Consider the following 26,508-nt stretch of genomic DNA (forward strand, 5'->3'; position numbering starts at 1 on the left):
AATAAAGTTGTGTGTCGTCAGCGTAAGAGTGAAAGCAGAGATCTGAGCATCTGATGATTTGAAGGAGTGGGCGAATGTAAATGTTGAAGAGAACGGGTGACAACGGAGAGCCTTGAGGGACTCCGCAGGTGACTGCCCGAGTTTCGGAGAGGAATTTTCCTAGTTTCACTGTCTGTGACCGATAGTGTAAAGGGGTCCATCTTTCAATGACCACCAATTATAGGTGGTTCTCTTTCCACTTGATCAATTATCTAAAGGGTCTCTTATCTCAACAGCACTCCTATTACAAATGATTACCAGAGAGTGAAGTATAGGCCATTTCGCACTAACCCATAGGATCCCATCTCTCACTGGCCATCAGTGTAAATGGCCTCTCCTCCAAATGATCACCAATGTATGGTGGTCCCCCTTCCACTTGACCACTAATCTACAGTGCCCCATCTGTCAATGCACATGACGTGAATCAGCTCAAGAAGCTTTTGGCGCAAGCATCTGTGTTTGCCGAGTGGTTATCTTCAGGGTCTCTTATCTCAACAGACTAGTGGTCAAGTGGAAGAGGGACCACTGTCAATGCAAATGATCTGAACCAGCTCAAGAAGCTCAAGAAAATGTTTGGTCAAGTAGCTGTGATGGCCGAGTGGTTAAGGCGTTGGACTCGAAATCCAATAGGGTTTCCCTGCGCAGGTTCAAATCCTGCTCACAGCGTGAGAATTTTAAAACACTGAACCCTAACCCTTCTCTCACTGGCCATCAGTGTAAAGGACTAGCCACCAATGTTAGGTGGTGCCATCGTTCACTGACCACTAACATGCAGGTTCACTTCTCTCACTGGCCATCAGCATAAAAGTCCCCTACTTCTAATGATTCACAGTGTAAGGTGGTCCTACTTCACCTTGACTACTTTTATATAGGGACCTTACTCCAAACGATTACTAGCTAGTAAAGTACAGTCCTTCTTCCATTAACACAAATGTTCCCATCTTTCACTGGCCATCAGTCTAAATAACTCTAAATAATCTAAATAAGGCCAATCTCGCACTAACCCATAGGATCCCATCTCTCACTGGCCATCAGTGTAAATGGCCTCTCCTCCAAATGATCACCAATGTATGGTGGTCCCCCTTTCACTTGACCACTAATCTACAGTGCCCCATCTGTCAATGCACATGACGTGAATCAGCTCAAGAAGCTTTTGGCGCAAGCATCTGTGTTTGCCGAGTGGTTATCTACAGGGTCTCTTATCTCAACAGACTAGTGGTCAAGTGGAAGGGGGACCACTGTCAATGCACATGATGTGAACCAGTGCTAGAAGCTCAAAAAATTGTGAGCCAAGTAGCTATGATGGCCGAGTGGTTAAGGCGTTGGACTCGAAATCCAATAGGGTTTCCCTGCGCAGGTTCAAATCCTGCTCACAGCGTGAGAATTTTAAAACACTGAACCCTAACCCTACAGTATCCCTTCTCTCACTGGCCATCAGTGTAAAGGAGTAGCCACCAATGTTAGGTGGTCCATCGTTCACTGAACACTAACATGCAGGTTCACTTCTCTCACTGGCCATCAGCATAAAAGTCCCCTACTTCTAATGATTCCCAGTGTAAGGTAGTCCTCCTTCACCTTGACTACTTTTATATAGGGACCTTACTCCAAATGATTACTAGCTAGTAAAGTACAGTCCTTCTTCCATTAACACAAATGCTCCCATCTTTCACTGGCCATCAGTCTAAATAACTTCTACTCTGAATAATCATCAATGAAAGGTGGTCTTTCTTCCACTGACCACTAATCTACAGGATCCTTCACCTGAAAGGTAAACAGTGTTAGAGGGCCCTACCAGATCCTTCTACTGACCACTACTCTACAGGGTCCCTTCACACACTGACCATAGTGTAATGAATGAATGAATGAAATACTTGTATAGCGCACAATGCGAACTGAATCGCCTCTAGGCGCTGTGGCGAGCTTTGATCATCTGCTAAAAGAGGAAGGTCTTGAGTTTTTTCCTAAAAGCCAGGTGATTTTCTTCCAGGCGGATGTTGATTGGTAGAGCATTCCATAGCCGAGGCCCTTGGACAGCGAATCTCCGATCACCCTTGGATTTATACCAGGCTTTGGGTACGAGGAGGAGGTTTTTGTTGGCTGATCGAAGACTGCGGTTTGGTGTGTAATGATTTATTTTCTCCATTAGGTATTGCGGAGCTTCTCTATGCACGCATTTGTGGGTGAGGCAGAGGGTCTTGAACGTGATCCGATTTTTTACGGTTAGCCAATGTAAGCTCCTCAGTGAAGGAGAAATGGATTCCCAGGGTTTTTTTTCCTGTTATCAGCCTTGCCGCCGTGTTTTGGATCAGTTGTAATCGCGCAAGTTGATATTGTGGTAATCCTATGTAAAGCGAGTTTGCGTAGTCCAGTCGTGAATTAATGATTGTTCCAACTACCACTGCTTTGTCATTCTTTGGGATAAAAGGGATGAGTCTGCGAAGCATGCGCAGCAGATGGTGAGATCGACTGACTACAGATCCTATTTGCGCATCCATTGACATTTGTGCGTCTAAAATAACCCCGAGACTCTTCGCTTTGGTCTTTGGGGAGATAGTCTGCCCAAAGACGGTTGGTGGAGACCAGGAGGTTTTGGTTGCGGGCTTATGATTTGGATGTAAGATAAGAAGCTCTGTCTTTGATTGGTTCAGCTGGAGGGAGTTGGTGGTCATCCAGTCCTCTATTGATTTGAGGCAGTTTTTAAGTTGTTGTTGGTGATCTTTCGGAAATAAAGTTGCGTGTCGTCAGCGTAAGAGTGAAAGCAGAGATCTGAGCATCTGATGATTTGAAGGAGTGGGCGTATGTAAATGTTGAAGAGAACGGGTGACAACGGAGAGCCTTGAGGGACTCCGCAGGTGACTGCCCGAGTTTCGGAGAGGAATTTTCCTAGTTTCACTGTCTGTGACCGATAGTGTAAAGGGGTCCATCTTTCAATGACCACCAATTATAGGTGGTTCTCTTTCCACTTGATCAATTATCTAAAGGGTCTCTTATCTCAACAGCACTCCTATTACAAATGATTACCAGAGAGTGAAGTATAGGCCATTTCGCACTAACCCATAGGATCCCATCTCTCACTGGCCATCAGTGTAAATGGCCTCTCCTCCAAATGATCACCAATGTATGGTGGTCCCCCTTCCACTTGACCACTTATCTACAGTGCCCCATCTGTCAATGCACATGACTTGAATCAGCTCAAGAAGCTTTTGGCGCAAGCATCTGTTTTTGCAGAGTGGTTATCTACAGGGTCTCTTATCTCAACAGACTAGTGGTCAAGTGCAAGGGGGACCACTGTCAATGCACATGATGTGAACCAGTGCTAGAAGCTCAAAATTTTTTAGGTCAAGTAGCTGTGATGGCCGAGTGGTTAAGGCGTTGGACTCGAAATCCAATAGGGTTTCCCTGCGCAGGTTCAAATCCTGCTCACAGCGTGAGAATTTTAAAACACTGAACCCTAACCCTACAGTATCCCTTCTCTCACTGGCCATCAGTGTAAAGGACTAGCCACCAATGTTAGGTGGTCCATCGTTCACTGACCACTAACATGCAGGTTCACTTCTCTCACTGGCCATCAGCATAAAAGTCCCCTATTTCTAATGATTCCCAGTGTAAGGTGGTCCTCCTTCACCATGACTACTTTTATATAGGGACCTTACTCCAAATGATTACTAGCTAGTAAAGTACAGTCCTTCTTCCATTAACACAAATGCTCCCATCTTTCACTGGCCATCAGTCTAAATAACTTCTACTCTGAATAATCATCAATGTAAGGTGGTCTTTCTTCCACTGACCACTAATCTAGAGGGCCCTACCAGATCCTTCTACTGACCACTACTCTACAGGGTCCATTCACACACTGACCATAGTGTAAAGGGGTCCATCTTTCAATGACCACCAATTATAGGTGGTTCTCTTTCCACTTGATCAATTATCTACAGGGTCTGTTATCTCAACAGCACTCCTATTCCAAATGATTGCCACAGAGTGAAGTATAGGCCATCTCGCACTAACCCATAGGATCCCATCTCTCACTGGCCATCAGTGTAAATGGCCTCTCCTCCAAATGATGACCAATGTATGGTGGTCCCCCTTCCACTTGACCACTAATCTACAGTGCCCCATCTGTCAATGCACATGACGTGAATCAGCTCAAGAAGCTTTTGGCGCAAGCATCTGTGTTTGCAGAGTGGTTATCTACAGGGTCTCTTATCTCAACAGACTAGTGGTCAAGTGGAAGGGGGACCACTGTCAATGCACATGATCTGAACCAGCGCAAGAAGCTCAAGAAAATAGCTGGTCAAGTAGCTGTGATGGCCGAGTGGTTAAGGCGTTGGACTCGAAATCCAATAGGGTAAATAACTTCTACTCTGAATAATCATCAATGTAAGGTGGTCTTTCTTCCACTGACCACTAATCTAGAGGGCCCTACCAGATCCTTCTACTGACCACTACTCTACAGGGTCCATTCACACACGGACCATAGTGTAAAGGGGTCCATCTTTCAATGACCACCAATTATAGGTGGTTCTCTTTCCACTTGATCAATTATCTACAGGGTCTCTTATCTCAACAGCACTCCTATTCCAAATGATTGCCACAGAGTGAAGTATAGGCCATCTCGCACTAACCCATAGGATCCCATCTCTCACTGGCCATCAGTGTAAATGGCCTCTCCTCCAAATGATCACCAATCTATGGTGGTCCCCCTTCCACTTGACCACTAATCTACAGTGCCCCATCTGTCAATGCACATGACGTGAATCAGCTCAAGAAGCTTTTGGCGCAAGCATCTGTGTTTGCCGAGTTGTTATCTACAGGGTCTCTTATCTCAACAGACTAGTGGTCAAGTGGAAGGGGGACTACTGTCAATGCACATGATCTGAACCAGTGCAAGAAGCTCAAGAAAATAGTTGGTCAAGAAGCTGTGATGGCCGAGTGGTTAAGGCGTTGGACTCGAAATCCAATAGGGTTTCCCTGCGCAGGTTCAAATCCTGCTCACAGCGTGAGAATTTTAAAACACTGAACCCTAACCCTACAGTATCCCTTCTCTCACTGGCCATCAGTGTAAAGGACTAGCCACCAATGTTAGGTGGTCCATCGTTCACTGACCACTAACATGCAGGTTCACTTCTCTCACTGGCCATCAGCATAAAAGTCCCCTACTTCTAATGATTCCCAGTGTAAGGTGGTCCTCCTTCACCTTGACTACTTTTATATAGGGACCTTACTCCAAATGATTACTAGCTAGTAAAGTACAGTCCTTCTTCCATTAACACAAATGCTCCCATCTTTCACTGGCCATCAGTCTAAATAGTCTAAATGACCACCAATTATAGGTGGTTCTCTTTCCACTTGATCAATTATCTACAGGGTCTCTTATCTCAACAGCACTCCTATTCCAAATGATTGCCACAGAGTGAAGTATAGGCCATCTCGCACTAACCCATAGGATCCCATCTCTCACTGGCCATCAGTGTAAATGGCCTCTCCTCCAAATGATCACCAATCTATGGTGGTCCCCCTTCCACTTGACAACTAATCTACAGTGCCCCATCTGTCAATGCACATGACGTGAATCAGCTCAAGAAGCTTTTGGCGCAAGCATCTGTGTTTGCCGAGTGGTTATCTACAGGGTCTCTTATCTCAACAGACTAGTGGTCAAGTGGAAGGGGGACCACTGTCAATGCACATGATCTGAACCAGCGCAAGAAGCTCAAGAAAAATAGTTGATCAAGTAGCTGTGATGGCCGAGTGGTTAAGGCGTTGGACTTGAAATCCAATAGGGTTTCCCTGCGCAGGTTCAAATCCTGCTCACAGCGTGAGAATTTTAAAACACTGAACCCTAACCCTACAGTATCCCTTCTCTCACTGGTCATCAGTGTAAAGGACTAGCTACCAATGTTAGGTGGTCCATCGTTCACTGACCACTAACATACAGGTTCACTTCTCTCACTGGCCATCAGCATAAAAGTCCCCTACTTCTAATGATTCACTGTGTAAGGTGGTCCTCCTTCACCTTGACTACTTTTATATAGGGACCTTACTCCAAATGATTACTAGCTAGTAAAGTACAGTCCTTCTTCCATTAACACAAATGCTCCCATCTTTCACTGGCCATCAGTCTAAATAACTTCTACTCTGAATAATCATTAATGTAAGGTGGTCTTTCTTCCACTGACCACTAATCTAGAGGGCCCTACCAGATCCTTCTACTGACCACTACTCTACAGGGTCCCTTCACACACTGACCATAGTGTAAAGGGGTCCATCTTTCAATGACCACCAATTATAGGTGGTTCTCTTTCCACTTGATCAATTATCTACAGGGTCTCTTATCTCAACAGCACTCCTATTACAAATGATTACCAGAGAGTGAAGTATAGGCCATTTCGCACTAACCCATAGGATCCCATCTATCACTGGCCATCAGTGTAAATGGCCTCTCCTCCAAATGATCACCAATGTATGGTGGTCCCCCTTCCACTTGACCACTATTCTACAGTGCCCCATCTGTCAATACACATGACGTGAATCAGCTCAAGAAGCTTTTGGCGCATGCATCTGTGTTTGCAGAGTGGTTATCTACAGGGTCTCTTATCTCAACTGACTAGTGGTCAAGTGCAACGGGGACCACTGTCAATGCACATGATGTGAACCAGTGCTAGAAGCTCAAAAAATTGTGAGTCAAGTAGCTGTGATGGCCGAGTGGTTAAGGCGTTGGACTCGAAATCCAATAGGGTTTCCCTGCGCAGGTTCAAATCCTGCTCACAGCGTGAGAATTTTAAAACACTGAACCCTAACCCTAGAAGGGATACTCCCTTCTCTCACTGGTCATCAGTGTAAAGGACTAGCCACCAATGTTAGGTGGTCCATCGTTCACTGAACACTAACATGCAGGTTTACTTCTCTCACTGGCCATCAGCATAAAAGTCCCCTACTTCTAATGATTCCCAGTGTAAGGTAGTCCTCCTTCACCTTGACTACTTTTATATAGGGACCTTACTCCAAATGATTACTAGCTAGTAAAGTACAGTCCTTCTTCCATTAACACAAATGCTCCCATCTTTCACTGGCCATCAGTCTAAATAACTTCTACTCTGAATAATCATCAATGAAAGGTGGTCTTTCTTCCACTGACCACTAATCTACAGGATCCTTCACCTGAAAGGTAAACAGTGTTAGAGGGCCCTACCAGATCCTTCTACTGACCACTACTCTACAGGGTCCCTTCACACACTGACCATAGTGTAATGAATGAATGAATTAAATACTTGTATAGCGCACAATGCGAACTGAATCGCCTCTAGGCGCTGTGGCGAGCTTTGATCATCTGCTAAAAGAGGAAGGTCTTGAGTTTTTTCCTAAAAGCCAGGTGATTTTCTTCCAGGCGGATGTTGATTGGTAGAGCATTCCATAGCCGAGGCCCTTGGACAGCGAATCTCCGATCACCCTTGGATTTATACCAGGCTTTGGGTACGAGGAGGAGGTTTTTGTTGGCTGATCGAAGACTGCGGTTTGGTGTGTAATGATTTATTTTCTCCATTAGGTATTGCGGAGCTTCTCTATGCACGCATTTGTGGGTGAGGCAGAGGGTCTTGAACGTGATCCGATTTTTTACGGTTAGCCAATGTAAGCTCCTCAGTGAAGGAGAAATGGATTCCCAGGGTTTTTTTTCCTGTTATCAGCCTTGCCGCCGTGTTTTGGATCAGTTGTAATCGCGCAAGTTGATATTGTGGTAATCCTATGTAAAGCGAGTTTGCGTAGTCCAGTCGTGAATTAATGATTGTTCCAACTACCACTGCTTTGTCATTCTTTGGGATAAAAGGGATGAGTCTGTGAAGCATGCGCAGCAGATGGTGAGATCGACTGACTACAGATCCTATTTGCGCATCCATTGACATTTGTGCGTCTAAAATAACCCCGAGACTCTTCGCTTTGGTCTTTGGGGAGATAGTCTGCCCAAAGACGGTTGGTGGAGACCAGGAGGTTTTGGTTGCGGGCTTATGATTTGGATGTAAGATAAGAAGCTCTGTCTTTGATTGGTTCAGCTGGAGGGAGTTGGTGGTCATCCAGTCCTCTATTGATTTGAGGCAGTTTTTAAGTTGTTGTTGGTGATCTTTCGGAAATAAAGTTGCGTGTCGTCAGCGTAAGAGTGAAAGCAGAGATCTGAGCATCTGATGATTTGAAGGAGTGGGCGTATGTAAATGTTGAAGAGAACGGGTGACAACGGAGAGCCTTGAGGGACTCCGCAGGTGACTGCCCGAGTTTCGGAGAGGAATTTTCCTAGTTTCACTGTCTGTGACCGATAGTGTAAAGGGGTCCATCTTTCAATGACCACCAATTATAGGTGGTTCTCTTTCCACTTGATCAATTATCTAAAGGGTCTCTTATCTCAACAGCACTCCTATTACAAATGATTACCAGAGAGTGAAGTATAGGCCATTTCGCACTAACCCATAGGATCCCATCTCTCACTGGCCATCAGTGTAAATGGCCTCTCCTCCAAATGATCACCAATGTATGGTGGTCCCCCTTCCACTTGACCACTTATCTACAGTGCCCCATCTGTCAATGCACATGACTTGAATCAGCTCAAGAAGCTTTTGGCGCAAGCATCTGTTTTTGCAGAGTGGTTATCTACAGGGTCTCTTATCTCAACAGACTAGTGGTCAAGTGCAAGGGGGACCACTGTCAATGCACATGATGTGAACCAGTGCTAGAAGCTCAAAATTTTTTAGGTCAAGTAGCTGTGATGGCCGAGTGGTTAAGGCGTTGGACTCGAAATCCAATAGGGTTTCCCTGCGCAAGTTCAAATCCTGCTCACAGCGTGAGAATTTTAAAACACTGAACCCTAACCCTACAGTATCCCTTCTCTCACTGGCCATCAGTGTAAAGGACTAGCCACCAATGTTAGGTGGTCCATCGTTCACTGACCACTAACATGCAGGTTCACTTCTCTCACTGGCCATCAGCATAAAAGTCCCCTATTTCTAATGATTCCCAGTGTAAGGTGGTCCTCCTTCACCATGACTACTTTTATATAGGGACCTTACTCCAAATGATTACTAGCTAGTAAAGTACAGTCCTTCTTCCATTAACACAAATGCTCCCATCTTTCACTGGCCATCAGTCTAAATAACTTCTACTCTGAATAATCATCAATGTAAGGTGGTCTTTCTTCCACTGACCACTAATCTAGAGGGCCCTACCAGATCCTTCTACTGACCACTACTCTACAGGGTCCATTCACACACTGACCATAGTGTAAAGGGGTCCATCTTTCAATGACCACCAATTATAGGTGGTTCTCTTTCCACTTGATCAATTATCTACAGGGTCTCTTATCTCAACAGCACTCCTATTCCAAATGATTGCCACAGAGTGAAGTATAGGCCATCTCGCACTAACCCATAGGATCCCATCTCTCACTGGCCATCAGTGTAAATGGCCTCTCCTCCAAATGATCACCAATCTATGGTGGTCCCCCTTCCACTTGACCACTAATCTACAGTGCCCCATCTGTCAATGCACATGACGTGAATCAGCTCAAGAAGCTTTTGGCGCAAGCATCTGTGTTTGCCGAGTGGTTATCTACAGGGTCTCTTATCTCAACAGACTAGTGGTCAAGTGGAAGGGGGACTACTGTCAATGCACATGATCTGAACCAGTGCAAGAAGCTCAAGAAAATAGTTGGTCAAGTAGCTGTGATGGCCGAGTGGTTAAGGCGTTGGACTCGAAATCCAATAGGGTTTCCCTGCGCAGGTTCAAATCCTGCTCACAGCGTGAGAATTTTAAAACACTGAACCCTAACCCTACAGTATCCCTTCTCTCACTGGCCATCAGTGTAAAGGACTAGCCACCAATGTTAGGTGGTCCATCGTTCACTGACCACTAACATGCAGGTTCACTTCTCTCACTGGCCATCAGCATAAAAGTCCCCTATTTCTAATGATTCCCAGTGTAAGGTGGTCCTCCTTCACCATGACTACTTTTATATAGGGACCTTACTCCAAATGATTACTAGCTAGTAAAGTACAGTCCTTCTTCCATTAACACAAATGCTCCCATCTTTCACTGGCCATCAGTCTAAATAACTTCTACTCTGAATAATCATCAATGTAAGGTGGTCTTTCTTCCACTGACCACTAATCTAGAGGGCCCTACCAGATCCTTCTACTGACCACTACTCTACAGGGTCCATTCACACACTGACCATAGTGTAAAGGGGTCCATCTTTCAATGACCACCAATTATAGGTGGTTCTCTTTCCACTTGATCAATTATCTACAGGGTCTCTTATCTCAACAGCACTCCTATTCCAAATGATTGCCACAGAGTGAAGTATAGGCCATCTCGTACTAACCCATAGGATCCCATCTCTCACTGGCCATCAGTGTAAATGGCCTCTCCTCCAAATGATCACCAATGTATGGTGGTCCCCCTTCCACTTGACCACTAATCTACAGTGCCCCATCTGTCAATGCACATGACGTGAATCAGCTCAAGAAGCTTTTGGCGCAAGCATCTGTGTTTGCAGAGTGGTTATCTACAGGGTCTCTTATCTCAACAGACTAGTGGTCAAGTGGAAGGGGGACCACTGTCAATGCACATGATCTGAACCAGCGCAAGAAGCTCAAGAAAATAGCTGGTCAAGTAGCTGTGATGGCCGAGTGGTTAAGGCGTTGGACTCGAAATCCAATAGGGTAAATAACTTCTACTCTGAATAATCATCAATGTAAGGTGGTCTTTCTTCCACTGACCACTAATCTAGAGGGCCCTACCAGATCCTTCTACTGACCTCTACTCTACAGGGTCCATTCACACACGGACCATAGTGTAAAGGGGTCCATCTTTCAATGACCACCAATTATAGGTGGTTCTCTTTCCACTTGATCAATTATCTACAGGGTCTCTTATCTCAACAGCACTCCTATTCCAAATGATTGCCACAGAGTGAAGTATAGGCCATCTCGCACTAACCCATAGGATCCCATCTCTCACTGGCCATCAGTGTAAATGGCCTCTCCTCCAAATGATCACCAATCTATGGTGGTCCCCCTTCCACTTGACCACTAATCTACAGTGTCCCATCTGTCAATGCACATGACGTGAATCAGCTCAAGAAGCTTTTGGCGCAAGCATCTGTGTTTGCCGAGTGGTTATCTACAGGGTCTCTTATCTCAACAGACTAGTGGTCAAGTGGAAGGGGGACTACTGTCAATGCACATGATCTGAACCAGTGCAAGAAGCTCAAGAAAATAGTTGGTCAAGAAGCTGTGATGGCCGAGTGGTTAAGGCGTTGGACTCGAAATCCAATAGGGTTTCCCTGCGCAGGTTCAAATCCTGCTCACAGCGTGAGAATTTTAAAACACTGAACCCTAACCCTACAGTATCCCTTCTCTCACTGGCCATCAGTGTAAAGGACTAGCCACCAATGTTAGGTGGTCCATCGTTCACTGACCACTAACATGCAGGTTCACTTCTCTCACTGGCCATCAGCATAAAAGTCCCCTATTTCTAATGATTCCCAGTGTAAGGTGGTCCTCCTTCACCATGACTACTTTTATATAGGGACCTTACTCCAAATGATTACTAGCTAGTAAAGTACAGTCCTTCTTCCATTAACACAAATGCTCCCATCTTTCACTGGCCATCAGTCTAAATAACTTCTACTCTGAATAATCATCAATGTAAGGTGGTCTTTCTTCCACTGACCACTAATCTAGGGGGCCCTACCAGATCCTTCTACTGACCACTACTCTACAGGGTCCATTCACACACTGACCATAGTGTAAAGGGGTCCATCTTTCAATGACCACCAATTATAGGTGGTTCTCTTTCCACTTGATCAATTATCTACAGGGTCTCTTATCTCAACAGCACTCCTATTCCAAATGATTGCCACAGAGTGAAGTATAGGCCATCTCGCACTAACCCATAGGATCCCATCTCTCACTGGCCATCAGTGTAAATGGCCTCTCCTCCAAATGATCACCAATGTATGGTGGTCCCCCTTCCACTTGACCACTAATCTACAGTGCCCCATCTGTCAATGCACATGACGTGAATCAGCTCAAGAAGCTTTTGGCGCAAGCATCTGTGTTTGCAGAGTGGTTATCTACAGGGTCTCTTATCTCAACAGACTAGTGGTCAAGTGGAAGGGGGACCACTGTCAATGCACATGATCTGAACCAGCGCAAGAAGCTCAAGAAAATAGCTGGTCAAGTAGCTGTGATGGCCGAGTGGTTAAGGCGTTGGACTCGAAATCCAATAGGGTAAATAACTTCTACTCTGAATAATCATCAATGTAAGGTGGTCTTTCTTCCACTGACCACTAATCTAGAGGGCCCTACCAGATCCTTCTACTGACCACTACTCTACAGGGTCCATTCACACACGGACCATAGTGTAAAGGGGTCCATCTTTCAATGACCACCAATTATAGGTGGTTCTCTTTCCACTTGATCAATTATCTACAGGGTCTCTTATCTCAACAGCACTCCTATTCCAAATGATTGCCACAGAGTGAAGTATAGGCCATCTCGCACTAACCCATAGGATCCCATCTCTCACTGGCCATCAGTGTAAATGGCCTCTCCTCCAAATGATCACCAATCTATGGTGGTCCCCCTTCCACTTGACCACTAATCTACAGTGCCCCATCTGTCAATGCACATGACGTGAATCAGCTCAAGAAGCTTTTGGCGCAAGCATCTGTGTTTGCCGAGTGGTTATCTACAGGGTCTCTTATCTCAACAGACTAGTGGTCAAGTGGAAGGGGGACTACTGTCAATGCACATGATCTGAACCAGTGCAAGAAGCTCAAGAAAATAGTTGCTCAAGAAAATAGTTGGTCAAGAAGCTGTGATGGCCGAGTGGTTAAGGCGTTGGCCTCGAAATCCAATAGGGTTTCCCTGCGCAGGTTCAAATCCTGCTCACAGCGTGAGAATTTTAAAACACTGAACCCTAACCCTACATTATCCCTTCTCTCACTGGCCATCAGTGTAAAGGACTAGCCACCAATGTTAGGTGGTCCATCGTTCACTGACCACTAACATGCAGGTTCACTTCTCTCACTGGCCATCAGCATAAAAGTCCCCTACTTCTAATGATTCCCAGTGTAAGGTGGTCCTCCTTCACCTTGACTACTTTTATATAGGGACCTTACTCCAAATGATTACTAGCTAGTAAAGTACAGTCCTTCTTCCATTAACACAAATGCTCCCATCTTTCACTGGCCATCAGTCTAAATAACTTCTACTCTGAATAATCATCAACGTAAGGTGGTCTTTCTTCCACTGACCACTAATCTAGAGGGCCCTACCAGATCCTTCTACTGACCACTACTCTACAGGGTCCCTTCACACACTGACCATAGTGTAAAGGGGTCCATCTTTCAATGACCATCAATTATAGGTGGTTCTCTTTCCACTTGATCAATTATCTACAGGGTCTCTTATCTCAACAGCACTCCTATTACAAATGATTACCAGAGAGTGAAGTATAGGCCATTTCGCACTAACCCATAGGATCCCATCTCTCACTGGCCATCAGTGTAAATGGCCTCTCCTCCAAATGATCACCAATGTATGGTGGTCCCCCTTCCACTTGACCACTATTCTACAGTGCCCCATCTGTCAATGCACATGACGTGAATCAGCTCAAGAAGCTTTTGGCACAAGCATCTGTGTTTGCCGAGTGGTTATCTACAGGGTCTCTTATCTCAACAGACTAGTGGTCAAGTGGAAGGGGGACCACTGTCAATGCACATGATCTGAACCAGCGCAAGAAGCTCAAGAAAATAGCTGGTCAAGTAGCTGTGATGGCCGAGTGGTTAAGGCGTTGGACTCGAAATCCAATAGGGTAAATAACTTCTACTCTGAATAATCATCAATGTAAGGTGGTCTTTCTTCCACTGACCACTAATCTAGAGGGCCCTACCAGATCCTTCTACTGACCACTACTCTACAGGGTCCCTTCACACACTGACCATAGTGTAAAAGGGTCCATCTTTCAATGACCACCAATTATAGGTGGTTCTCTTTCCACTTGATCAATTATCTACAGGGTCTCTTATCTCAACAGCACTCCTATTCCAAATGATTGCCACAGAGTGAAGTATAGGCCATCTCGCACTAACCCATAGGATCCCATCTCTCACTGGCCATCAGTGTAAATGGCCTCTCCTCCAAATGATCACCAATCTATGGTGGTCCCCCTTCCACTTGACCACTAATCTACAGTGCCCCATCTGTCAATGCACATGACGTGAATCAGCTCAAGAAGCTTTTGGCGCAAGCATCTGTGTTTGCCGAGTTGTTATCTACAGGGTCTCTTATCTCAACAGACTAGTGGTCAAGTGGAAGGGGGACTACTGTCAATGCACATGATCTGAACCAGTGCAAGAAGCTCAAGAAAATAGTTGGTCAAGAAGCTGTGATGGCCGAGTGGTTAAGGCGTTGGACTCGAAATCCAATAGGGTTTCCCTGCGCAGGTTCAAATCCTGCTCACAGCGTGAGAATTTTAAAACACTGAACCCTAACCCTACAGTATCCCTTCTCTCACTGGCCATCAGTGTAAAGGACTAGCCACCAATGTTAGGTGGTCCATCGTTCACTGACCACTAACATGCAGGTTCACTTCTCTCACTGGCCATCAGCATAAAAGTCCCCTACTTCTAATGATTCCCAGTGTAAGGTGGTCCTCCTTCACCTTGACTACTTTTATATAGGGACCTTACTCCAAATGATTACTAGCTAGTAAAGTACAGTCCTTCTTCCATTAACACAAATGCTCCCATCTTTCACTGGCCATCAGTCTAAATAGTCTAAATGACCACCAATTATAGGTGGTTCTCTTTCCACTTGATCAATTATCTACAGGGTCTCTTATCTCAACAGCACTCCTATTCCAAATGATTGCCACAGAGTGAAGTATAGGCCATCTCGCACTAACCCATAGGATCCCATCTCTCACTGGCCATCAGTGTAAATGGCCTCTCCTCCAAATGATCACCAATCTATGGTGGTCCCCCTTCCACTTGACAACTAATCTACAGTGCCCCATCTGTCAATGCACATGACGTGAATCAGCTCAAGAAGCTTTTGGCGCAAGCATCTGTGTTTGCCGAGTGGTTATCTACAGGGTCTCTTATCTCAACAGACTAGTGGTCAAGTGGAAGGGGGACCACTGTCAATGCACATGATCTGAACCAGCGCAAGAAGCTCAAGAAAAATAGTTGATCAAGTAGCTGTGATGGCCGAGTGGTTAAGGCGTTGGACTCGAAATCCAATAGGGTTTCCCTGCGCAGGTTCAAATCCTGCTCACAGCGTGAGAATTTTAAAACACTGAACCCTAACCCTACAGTATCCCTTCTCTCACTGGTCATCAGTGTAAAGGACTAGCTACCAATGTTAGGTGGTCCATCGTTCACTGACCACTAACATACAGGTTCACTTCTCTCACTGGCCATCAGCATAAAAGTCCCCTACTTCTAATGATTCACAGTGTAAGGTGGTCCTCCTTCACCTTGACTACTTTTATATAGGGACCTTACTCCAAATGATTACTAGCTAGTAAAGTACAGTCCTTCTTCCATTAACACAAATGCTCCCATCTTTCACTGGCCATCAGTCTAAATAACTTCTACTCTGAATAATCATTAATGTAAGGTGGTCTTTCTTCCACTGACCACTAATCTAGAGGGCCCTACCAGATCCTTCTACTGACCACTACTCTACAGGGTCCCTTCACACACTGACCATAGTGTAAAGGGGTCCATCTTTCAATGACCACCAATTATAGGTGGTTCTCTTTCCACTTGATCAATTATCTACAGGGTCTCTTATCTCAACAGCACTCCTATTACAAATGATTACCAGAGAGTGAAGTATAGGCCATTTCGCACTAACCCATAGGATCCCATCTATCACTGGCCATCAGTGTAAATGGCCTCTCCTCCAAATGATCACCAATGTATGGTGGTCCCCCTTCCACTTGACCACTATTCTACAGTGCCCCATCTGTCAATACACATGACGTGAATCAGCTCAAGAAGCTTTTGGCGCATGCATCTGTGTTTGCAGAGTGGTTATCTACAGGGTCTCTTATCTCAACTGACTAGTGGTCAAGTGCAACGGGGACCACTGTCAATGCACATGATGTGAACCAGTGCTAGAAGCTCAAAAAATTGTGAGTCAAGTAGCTGTGATGGCCGAGTGGTTAAGGCGTTGGACTCGAAATCCAATAGGGTTTCCCTGCGCAGGTTCAAATCCTGCTCACAGCGTGAGAATTTTAAAACACTGAACCCTAACCCTAGAAGGGATACTCCCTTCTCTCACTGGTCATCAGTGTAAAGGACTAGCCACCAATGTTAGGTGGTCCATCGTTCACTGAACACTAACATGCAGGTTCACTTCTCTCACTGGCCATCAGCATAAAAGTCCCCTACTTCTAATGATTCCCAGTGTAAGGTAGTCCTCCTTCACCTTGACTACTTTTATATAGGGACCTTACTCCAAATGATTACTAGCTAGTAAAGTACAGTCCTTCTTCCATTAACACAAATGCTCCCATCTTTCACTGGCCATCAGTCTAAATAACTTCTACTCTGAATAATCATCAATGAAAGGTGGTCTTTCTTCCACTGACCACTAATCTACAGGATCCTTCACCTGAAAGGTAAACAGTGTTAGAGGGCCCTACCAGATCCTTCTACTGACCACTACTCTACAGGGTCCCTTCACACACTGACCATAGTGTAATGAATGAATGAATTAAATACTTGTATAGCGCACAATGCGAACTGAATCGCCTCTAGGCGCTGTGGCGAGCTTTGATCATCTGCTAAAAGAGGAAGGTCTTGAGTTTTTTCCTAAAAGCCAGGTGATTTTCTTCCAGGCGGATGTTGATTGGTAGAGCATTCCATAGCCGAGGCCCTTGGACAGCGAATCTCCGATCACCCTTGGATTTATACCAGGCTTTGGGTACGAGGAGGAGGTTTTTGTTGGCTGATCGAAGACTGCGGTTTGGTGTGTAATGATTTATTTTCTCCATTAGGTATTGCGGAGCTTCTCTATGCACGCATTTGTGGGTGAGGCAGAGGGTCTTGAACGTGATCCGATTTTTTACGGTTAGCCAATGTAAGCTCCTCAGTGAAGGAGAAATGGATTCCCAGGGTTTTTTTTCCTGTTATCAGCCTTGCCGCCGTGTTTTGGATCAGTTGTAATCGCGCAAGTTGATATTGTGGTAATCCTATGTAAAGCGAGTTTGCGTAGTCCAGTCGTGAATTAATGATTGTTCCAACTACCACTGCTTTGTCATTCTTTGGGATAAAAGGGATGAGTCTGCGAAGCATGCGCAGCAGATGGTGAGATCGACTGACTACAGATCCTATTTGCGCATCCATTGACATTTGTGCGTCTAAAATAACCCCGAGACTCTTCGCTTTGGTCTTTGGGGAGATAGTCTGCCCAAAGACGGTTGGTGGAGACCAGGAGGTTTTGGTTGCGGGCTTATGATTTGGATGTAAGATAAGAAGCTCTGTCTTTGATTGGTTCAGCTGGAGGGAGTTGGTGGTCATCCAGTCCTCTATTGATTTGAGGCAGTTTTTAAGTTGTTGTTGGTGATCTTTCGGAAATAAAGTTGCGTGTCGTCAGCGTAAGAGTGAAAGCAGAGATCTGAGCATCTGATGATTTGAAGGAGTGGGCGTATGTAAATGTTGAAGAGAACGGGTGACAACGGAGAGCCTTGAGGGACTCCGCAGGTGACTGCCCGAGTTTCGGAGAGGAATTTTCCTAGTTTCACTGTCTGTGACCGATAGTGTAAAGGGGTCCATCTTTCAATGACCACCAATTATAGGTGGTTCTCTTTCCACTTGATCAATTATCTAAAGGGTCTCTTATCTCAACAGCACTCCTATTACAAATGATTACCAGAGAGTGAAGTATAGGCCATTTCGCACTAACCCATAGGATCCCATCTCTCACTGGCCATCAGTGTAAATGGCCTCTCCTCCAAATGATCACCAATGTATGGTGGTCCCCCTTCCACTTGACCACTTATCTACAGTGCCCCATCTGTCAATGCACATGACTTGAATCAGCTCAAGAAGCTTTTGGCGCAAGCATCTGTTTTTGCAGAGTGGTTATCTACAGGGTCTCTTATCTCAACAGACTAGTGGTCAAGTGCAAGGGGGACCACTGTCAATGCACATGATGTGAACCAGTGCTAGAAGCTCAAAATTTTTTAGGTCAAGTAGCTGTGATGGCCGAGTGGTTAAGGCGTTGGACTCGAAATCCAATAGGGTTTCCCTGCGCAGGTTCAAATCCTGCTCACAGCGTGAGAATTTTAAAACACTGAACCCTAACCCTACAGTATCCCTTCTCTCACTGGCCATCAGTGTAAAGGACTAGCCACCAATGTTAGGTGGTCCATCGTTCACTGACCACTAACATGCAGGTTCACTTCTCTCACTGGCCATCAGCATAAAAGTCCCCTATTTCTAATGATTCCCAGTGTAAGGTGGTCCTCCTTCACCATGACTACTTTTATATAGGGACCTTACTCCAAATGATTACTAGCTAGTAAAGTACAGTCCTTCTTCCATTAACACAAATGCTCCCATCTTTCACTGGCCATCAGTCTAAATAACTTCTACTCTGAATAATCATCAATGTAAGGTGGTCTTTCTTCCACTGACCACTAATCTAGAGGGCCCTACCAGATCCTTCTACTGACCACTACTCTACAGGGTCCATTCACACACTGACCATAGTGTAAAGGGGTCCATCTTTCAATGACCACCAATTATAGGTGGTTCTCTTTCCACTTGATCAATTATCTACAGGGTCTCTTATCTCAACAGCACTCCTATTCCAAATGATTGCCACAGAGTGAAGTATAGGCCATCTCGCACTAACCCATAGGATCCCATCTCTCACTGGCCATCAGTGTAAATGGCCTCTCCTCCAAATGATCACCAATCTATGGTGGTCCCCCTTCCACTTGACCACTAATCTACAGTGCCCCATCTGTCAATGCACATGACGTGAATCAGCTCAAGAAGCTTTTGGCGCAAGCATCTGTGTTTGCCGAGTGGTTATCTACAGGGTCTCTTATCTCAACAGACTAGTGGTCAAGTGGAAGGGGGACTACTGTCAATGCACATGATCTGAACCAGTGCAAGAAGCTCAAGAAAATAGTTGGTCAAGTAGCTGTGATGGCCGAGTGGTTAAGGCGTTGGACTCGAAATCCAATAGGGTTTCCCTGCGCAGGTTCAAATCCTGCTCACAGCGTGAGAATTTTAAAACACTGAACCCTAACCCTACAGTATCCCTTCTCTCACTGGCCATCAGTGTAAAGGACTAGCCACCAATGTTAGGTGGTCCATCGTTCACTGACCACTAACATGCAGGTTCACTTCTCTCACTGGCCATCAGCATAAAAGTCCCCTATTTCTAATGATTCCCAGTGTAAGGTGGTCCTCCTTCACCATGACTACTTTTATATAGGGACCTTACTCCAAATGATTACTAGCTAGTAAAGTACAGTCCTTCTTCCATTAACACAAATGCTCCCATCTTTCACTGGCCATCAGTCTAAATAACTTCTACTCTGAATAATCATCAATGTAAGGTGGTCTTTCTTCCACTGACCACTAATCTAGAGGGCCCTACCAGATCCTTCTACTGACCACTACTCTACAGGGTCCATTCACACACTGACCATAGTGTAAAGGGGTCCATCTTTCAATGACCACCAATTATAGGTGGTTCTCTTTCCACTTGATCAATTATCTACAGGGTCTCTTATCTCAACAGCACTCCTATTCCAAATGATTGCCACAGAGTGAAGTATAGGCCATCTCGCACTAACCCATAGGATCCCATCTCTCACTGGCCATCAGTGTAAATGGCCTCTCCTCCAAATGATCACCAATGTATGGTGGTCCCCCTTCCACTTGACCACTAATCTACAGTGCCCCATCTGTCAATGCACATGACGTGAATCAGCTCAAGAAGCTTTTGGCGCAAGCATCTGTGTTTGCAGAGTGGTTATCTACAGGGTCTCTTATCTCAACAGACTAGTGGTCAAGTGGAAGGGGGACCACTGTCAATGCACATGATCTGAACCAGCGCAAGAAGCTCAAGAAAATAGCTGGTCAAGTAGCTGTGATGGCCGAGTGGTTAAGGCGTTGGACTCGAAATCCAATAGGGTAAATAACTTCTACTCTGAATAATCATCAATGTAAGGTGGTCTTTCTTCCACTGACCACTAATCTAGAGGGCCCTACCAGATCCTTCTACTGACCACTACTCTACAGGGTCCATTCACACACGGACCATAGTGTAAAGGGGTCCATCTTTCAATGACCACCAATTATAGGTGGTTCTCTTTCCACTTGATCAATTATCTACAGGGTCTCTTATCTCAACAGCACTCCTATTCCAAATGATTGCCACAGAGTGAAGTATAGGCCATCTCGCACTAACCCATAGGATCCCATCTCTCACTGGCCATCAGTGTAAATGGCCTCTCCTCCAAATGATCACCAATCTATGGTGGTCCCCCTTCCACTTGACCACTAATCTACAGTGTCCCATCTGTCAATGCACATGACGTGAATCAGCTCAAGAAGCTTTTGGCGCAAGCATCTGTGTTTGCCGAGTGGTTATCTACAGGGTCTCTTATCTCAACAGACTAGTGGTCAAGTGGAAGGGGGACTACTGTCAATGCACATGATCTGAACCAGTGCAAGAAGCTCAAGAAAATAGTTGGTCAAGAAGCTGTGATGGCCGAGTGGTTAAGGCGTTGGACTCGAAATCCAATAGGGTTTCCCTGCGCAGGTTCAAATCCTGCTCACAGCGTGAGAATTTTAAAACACTGAACCCTAACCCTACAGTATCCCTTCTCTCACTGGCCATCAGTGTAAAGGACTAGCCACCAATGTTAGGTGGTCCATCGTTCACTGACCACTAACATGCAGGTTCACTTCTCTCACTGGCCATCAGCATAAAAGTCCCCTATTTCTAATGATTCCCAGTGTAAGGTGGTCCTCCTTCACCATGACTACTTTTATATAGGGACCTTACTCCAAATGATTACTAGCTAGTAAAGTACAGTCCTTCTTCCATTAACACAAATGCTCCCATCTTTCACTGGCCATCAGTCTAAATAACTTCTACTCTGAATAATCATCAATGTAAGGTGGTCTTTCTTCCACTGACCACTAATCTAGAGGGCCCTACCAGATCCTTCTACTGACCACTACTCTACAGGGTCCATTCACACACTGACCATAGTGTAAAGGGGTCCATCTTTCAATGACCACCAATTATAGGTGGTTCTCTTTCCACTTGATCAATTATCTACAGGGTCTCTTATCTCAACAGCACTCCTATTCCAAATGATTGCCACAGAGTGAAGTATAGGCCATCTCGCACTAACCCATAGGATCCCATCTCTCACTGGCCATCAGTGTAAATGGCCTCTCCTCCAAATGATCACCAATGTATGGTGGTCCCCCTTCCACTTGACCACTAATCTACAGTGCCCCATCTGTCAATGCACATGACGTGAATCAGCTCAAGAAGCTTTTGGCGCAAGCATCTGTGTTTGCAGAGTGGTTATCTACAGGGTCTCTTATCTCAACAGACTAGTGGTCAAGTGGAAGGGGGACTACTGTCAATGCACATGATCTGAACCAGCGCAAGAAGCTCAAGAAAATAGCTGGTCAAGTAGCTGTGATGGCCGAGTGGTTAAGGCGTTGGACTCGAAATCCAATAGGGTAAATAACTTCTACTCTGAATAATCATCAATGTAAGGTGGTCTTTCTTCCACTGACCACTAATCTAGAGGGCCCTACCAGATCCTTCTACTGACCACTACTCTACAGGGTCCATTCACACACGGACCATAGTGTAAAGGGGTCCATCTTTCAATGACCACCAATTATAGGTGGTTCTCTTTCCACTTGATCAATTATCTACAGGGTCTCTTATCTCAACAGCACTCCTATTCCAAATGATTGCCACAGAGTGAAGTATAGGCCATCTCGCACTAACCCATAGGATCCCATCTCTCACTGGCCATCAGTGTAAATGGCCTCTCCTCCAAATGATCACCAATCTATGGTGGTCCCCCTTCCACTTGACCACTAATCTACAGTGCCCCATCTGTCAATGCACATGACGTGAATCAGCTCAAGAAGCTTTTGGCGCAAGCATCTGTGTTTGCCGAGTGGTTATCTACAGGGTCTCTTATCTCAACAGACTAGTGGTCAAGTGGAAGGGGGACTACTGTCAATGCACATGATCTGAACCAGTGCAAGAAGCTCAAGAAAATAGTTGGTCAAGAAGCTGTGATGGCCGAGTGGTTAAGGCGTTGGACTCGAAATCCAATAGGGTTTCCCTGCGCAGGTTCAAATCCTGCTCACAGCGTGAGAATTTTAAAACACTGAACCCTAACCCTACATTATCCCTTCTCTCACTGGCCATCAGTGTAAAGGACTAGCCACCAATGTTAGGTGGTCCATCGTTCACTGACCACTAACATGCAGGTTCACTTCTCTCACTGGCCATCAGCATAAAAGTCCCCTACTTCTAATGATTCTCAGTGTAAGGTGGTCCTCCTTCACCTTGACTACTTTTATATAGGGACCTTACTCCAAATGATTACTAGCTAGTAAAGTACAGTCCTTCTTCCATTAACACAAATGCTCCCATCTTTCACTGGCCATCAGTCTAAATAACTTCTACTCTGAATAATCATCAACGTAAGGTGGTCTTTCTTCCACTGACCACTAATCTAGAGGGCCCTACCAGATCCTTCTACTGACCACTACTCTACAGGGTCCCTTCACACACTGACCATAGTGTAAAGGGGTCCATCTTTCAATGACCATCAATTATAGGTGGTTCTCTTTCCACTTGATCAATTATCTACAGGGTCTCTTATCTCAACAGCACTCCTATTACAAATGATTACCAGAGAGTGAAGTATAGGCCATTTCGCACTAACCCATAGGATCCCATCTCTCACTGGCCATCAGTGTAAATGGCCTCTCCTCCAAATGATCACCAATGTATGGTGGTCCCCCTTCCACTTGACCACTATTCTACAGTGCCCCATCTGTCAATGCACATGACGTGAATCAGCTCAAGAAGCTTTTGGCACAAGCATCTGTGTTTGCCGAGTGGTTATCTACAGGGTCTCTTATCTCAACAGACTAGTGGTCAAGTGGAAGGGGGACCACTGTCAATGCACATGATCTGAACCAGCGCAAGAAGCTCAAGAAAATAGCTGGTCAAGTAGCTGTGATGGCCGAGTGGTTAAGGCGTTGGACTCGAAATCCAATAGGGTAAATAACTTCTACTCTGAATAATCATCAATGTAAGGTGGTCTTTCTTCCACTGACCACTAATCTAGAGGGCCCTACCAGATCCTTCTACTGACCACTACTCTACAGGGTCCCTTCACACACTGACCATAGTGTAAAAGGGTCCATCTTTCAATGACCACCAATTATAGGTGGTTCTCTTTCCACTTGATCAATTATCTACAGGGTCTCTTATCTCAACAGCACTCCTATTCCAAATGATTGCCACAGAGTGAAGTATAGGCCATCTCGCACTAACCCATAGGATCCCATATCTCACTGGCCATCAGTGTAAATGGCCTCTCCTCCAAATGATCACCAATCTATGGTGGTCCCCCTTCCACTTGACCACTAATCTACAGTGCCCCATCTGTCAATGCACATGACGTGAATCAGCTCAAGAAGCTTTTGGCGCAAGCATCTGTGTTTGCCGAGTGGTTATCTACAGGGTCTCTTATCTCAACAGACTAGTGGTCAAGTGGAAGGGGGACTACTGTCAATGCACATGATCTGAACCAGTGCAAGAAGCTCAAGAAAATAGTTGGTCAAGAAGCTGTGATGGCCGAGTGGTTAAGGCGTTGGACTCGAAATCCAATAGGGTTTCCCTGCGCAGGTTCAAATCCTGCTCACAGCGTGAGAATTTTAAAACACTGAACCCTAACCCTACAGTATCCCTTCTCTCACTGGCCATCAGTGTAAAGGACTAGCCACCAATGTTAGGTGGTCCATCGTTCACTGACCAGTAACATGCAGGTTCACTTCTCTCACTGGCCATCAGCATAAAAGTCCCCTACTTCTAATGATTCCCAGTGTAAGGTGGTCCTCCTTCACCTTGACTACTTTTATATAGGGACCTTACTCCAAATGATTACTAGCTAGTAAAGTACAGTCCTTCTTCCATTAACACAAATGCTCCCATCTTTCACTGGCCATCAGTCTAAATAACTTCTACTCTGAATAATCATCAACGTAAGGTGGTCTTTCTTCCACTGACCACTAATCTAGAGGGCCCTACCAGATCCTTCTACTGACCACTACTCTACAGGGTCCCTTCACACACTGACCATAGTGTAAAGGGGTCCATCTTTCAATGACCATCAATTATAGGTGGTTCTCTTTCCACTTGATCAATTATCTACAGGGTCTCTTATCTCAACAGCACTCCTATTACAAATGATTACCAGAGAGTGAAGTATAGGCCATTTCGCACTAACCCATAGGATCCCATCTCTCACTGGCCATCAGTGTAAATGGCCTCTCCTCCAAATGATCACCAATGTATGGTGGTCCCCCTTCCACTTGACCACTATTCTACAGTGCCCCATCTGTCAATGCACATGACGTGAATCAGCTCAAGAAGCTTTTGGCACAAGCATCTGTGTTTGCCGAGTGGTTATCTACAGGGTCTCTTATCTCAACAGACTAGTGGTCAAGTGGAAGGGGGACCACTGTCAATGCACATGATCTGAACCAGCGCAAGAAGCTCAAGAAAATAGCTGGTCAAGTAGCTGTGATGGCCGAGTGGTTAAGGCGTTGGACTCGAAATCCAATAGGGTAAATAACTTCTACTCTGAATAATCATCAATGTAAGGTGGTCTTTCTTCCACTGACCACTAATCTAGAGGGCCCTACCAGATCCTTCTACTGACCACTACTCTACAGGGTCCCTTCACACACTGACCATAGTGTAAAGGGGTCCATCTTTCAATGACCACCAATTATAGGTGGTTCTCTTTCCACTTGATCAATTATCTACAGGGTCTCTTATCTCAACAGCACTCCTATTCCAAATGATTGCCACAGAGTGAAGTATAGGCCATCTCGCACTAACCCATAGGATCCCATCTCTCACTGGCCATCAGTGTAAATGGCCTCTCCTCCAAATGATCACCAATCTATGGTGGTCCCCCTTCCACTTGACCACTAATCTACAGTGCCCCATCTGTCAATGCACATGACGTGAATCAGCTCAAGAAGCTTTTGGCGCAAGCATCTGTGTTTGCCGAGTGGTTATCTTCAGGGTCTCTTATCTCAACAGACTAGTGGTCAAGTGGAAGGGGGACCACTGTCAATGCAAATGATCTGAACCAGCTCAAGAAGCTCAAGAAAATGGTTGGTCAAGTAGCTGTGATGGCCGAGTGGTTAAGGCGTTGGACTCGAAATCCAATAGGGTTTCCCTGCGCAGGTTCAAATCCTGCTCACAGCGTGAGAATTTTAAAACACTGAACCCTAACCCTACAGTATCCCTTCTCTCACTGGCCTTCAGTGTAAAGGACTAGCCACCAATGTTAGGTGGTCCATTGTTCACTGACCACTAACATACAGGTTCACTTCTCTCACTGGCCATCAGCATAAAAGTCCCCTACTTCTAATGATTCCCAGTGTAAGGTGGTCCTCCTTCCCCTTGACTACTTTTATATAGGGACCTTACTCCAAATGATTAGTAGCTAGTAAAGTACAGTCCTTCTTCCATTAACCCAAATGATCCCATCTTTCATTGGCCATCAGTCTAAAGGGTTTCTACTCTGAATAATCATCAATGTAAGGTGGTCTTTCTTCCACTGACCACTAATCTACAGGATCCTTCACCTGAAAGGTAAACAGTGTTAGAGGGCCCTACCAGATCCTTCTACTGATCACTACTCTACAGGGTCCCTTGACACACTGACCATAGTGTAAAGGGGTCAATCTTTCAATGACCACCAATTAAAGATGGTTCTCTTTTCACGTGATCAATTATCTACAGGGTCTCTTAGATCAACAGCACTCCTATTCCAAATGATTACCAGAGAGTGAAGTATAGGCCATCTTGCACTAACCCATAGGATCCCATCTCTCACTGGCCATCAGTGTAAATGGCCTCTCCTCCAAATGATCACCAATGCATGGTGGTCCCCCTTCCACTTGACCACTAACCTACAGTGACCCATCTGTCAATGCACATGACGTGAATCAGCTCAAGAATCTTTTGGCGCAAGCATCTGTGTTTGCCGAGTGGTTATCTACAGGGTCTCTTATCTCAACAGACTAGTGGTCAAGTGCAAGGGGGACCACTGTCAATGCACATGATGTGAACCAGCGCAAGAAGCTCAAGA

At 45.4% G+C, this 26,508-nt stretch overlaps 1 protein-coding gene and 19 non-coding genes across 21 annotated transcripts in view; 19 read left to right on the top strand and 1 right to left on the bottom strand.

Annotated features, from left to right (window-relative positions):
* The window catches only part of ADGRL1 (adhesion G protein-coupled receptor L1), a 624,094-nt gene that overhangs the window by 345,638 nt on the left and 251,948 nt on the right, over positions 1–26,508 (bottom strand). The gene's annotated exons all lie outside the window — the stretch shown is intronic.
* TRNAS-CGA (transfer RNA serine (anticodon CGA)) lies at positions 624–705 on the top strand. The gene has a single exon. It is a non-coding gene; the product is annotated as a tRNA-Ser (tRNA).
* TRNAS-CGA (transfer RNA serine (anticodon CGA)) lies at positions 1,336–1,417 on the top strand. The gene has a single exon. It is a non-coding gene; the product is annotated as a tRNA-Ser (tRNA).
* TRNAS-CGA (transfer RNA serine (anticodon CGA)) lies at positions 3,386–3,467 on the top strand. The gene has a single exon. It is a non-coding gene; the product is annotated as a tRNA-Ser (tRNA).
* Positions 4,958–5,039, top strand: TRNAS-CGA (transfer RNA serine (anticodon CGA)). The gene has a single exon. It is a non-coding gene; the product is annotated as a tRNA-Ser (tRNA).
* Positions 5,774–5,855, top strand: TRNAS-UGA (transfer RNA serine (anticodon UGA)). Its single transcript has one exon. It is a non-coding gene; the product is annotated as a tRNA-Ser (tRNA).
* TRNAS-CGA (transfer RNA serine (anticodon CGA)) lies at positions 6,728–6,809 on the top strand. Its single transcript has one exon. It is a non-coding gene; the product is annotated as a tRNA-Ser (tRNA).
* Positions 8,783–8,864, top strand: TRNAS-CGA (transfer RNA serine (anticodon CGA)). The gene has a single exon. It is a non-coding gene; the product is annotated as a tRNA-Ser (tRNA).
* TRNAS-CGA (transfer RNA serine (anticodon CGA)) lies at positions 9,738–9,819 on the top strand. The gene has a single exon. It is a non-coding gene; the product is annotated as a tRNA-Ser (tRNA).
* Positions 11,310–11,391, top strand: TRNAS-CGA (transfer RNA serine (anticodon CGA)). Its single transcript has one exon. It is a non-coding gene; the product is annotated as a tRNA-Ser (tRNA).
* On the top strand, positions 12,898–12,979 carry TRNAS-CGA (transfer RNA serine (anticodon CGA)). The gene has a single exon. It is a non-coding gene; the product is annotated as a tRNA-Ser (tRNA).
* On the top strand, positions 14,470–14,551 carry TRNAS-CGA (transfer RNA serine (anticodon CGA)). Its single transcript has one exon. It is a non-coding gene; the product is annotated as a tRNA-Ser (tRNA).
* TRNAS-CGA (transfer RNA serine (anticodon CGA)) lies at positions 15,286–15,367 on the top strand. The gene has a single exon. It is a non-coding gene; the product is annotated as a tRNA-Ser (tRNA).
* On the top strand, positions 16,240–16,321 carry TRNAS-CGA (transfer RNA serine (anticodon CGA)). The gene has a single exon. It is a non-coding gene; the product is annotated as a tRNA-Ser (tRNA).
* On the top strand, positions 18,295–18,376 carry TRNAS-CGA (transfer RNA serine (anticodon CGA)). The gene has a single exon. It is a non-coding gene; the product is annotated as a tRNA-Ser (tRNA).
* TRNAS-CGA (transfer RNA serine (anticodon CGA)) lies at positions 19,250–19,331 on the top strand. Its single transcript has one exon. It is a non-coding gene; the product is annotated as a tRNA-Ser (tRNA).
* TRNAS-CGA (transfer RNA serine (anticodon CGA)) lies at positions 20,822–20,903 on the top strand. Its single transcript has one exon. It is a non-coding gene; the product is annotated as a tRNA-Ser (tRNA).
* TRNAS-CGA (transfer RNA serine (anticodon CGA)) lies at positions 22,394–22,475 on the top strand. The gene has a single exon. It is a non-coding gene; the product is annotated as a tRNA-Ser (tRNA).
* Positions 23,966–24,047, top strand: TRNAS-CGA (transfer RNA serine (anticodon CGA)). The gene has a single exon. It is a non-coding gene; the product is annotated as a tRNA-Ser (tRNA).
* On the top strand, positions 25,538–25,619 carry TRNAS-CGA (transfer RNA serine (anticodon CGA)). The gene has a single exon. It is a non-coding gene; the product is annotated as a tRNA-Ser (tRNA).

Source organism: Lithobates pipiens, unplaced genomic scaffold (assembly GCF_037356315.1).
Source record: "Lithobates pipiens isolate NorthernLeopardFrog02 unplaced genomic scaffold, aLitPip1_a1.2 Scaffold_8, whole genome shotgun sequence".
Taxonomy (NCBI): Eukaryota; Metazoa; Chordata; class Amphibia; order Anura; family Ranidae; genus Lithobates; species Lithobates pipiens.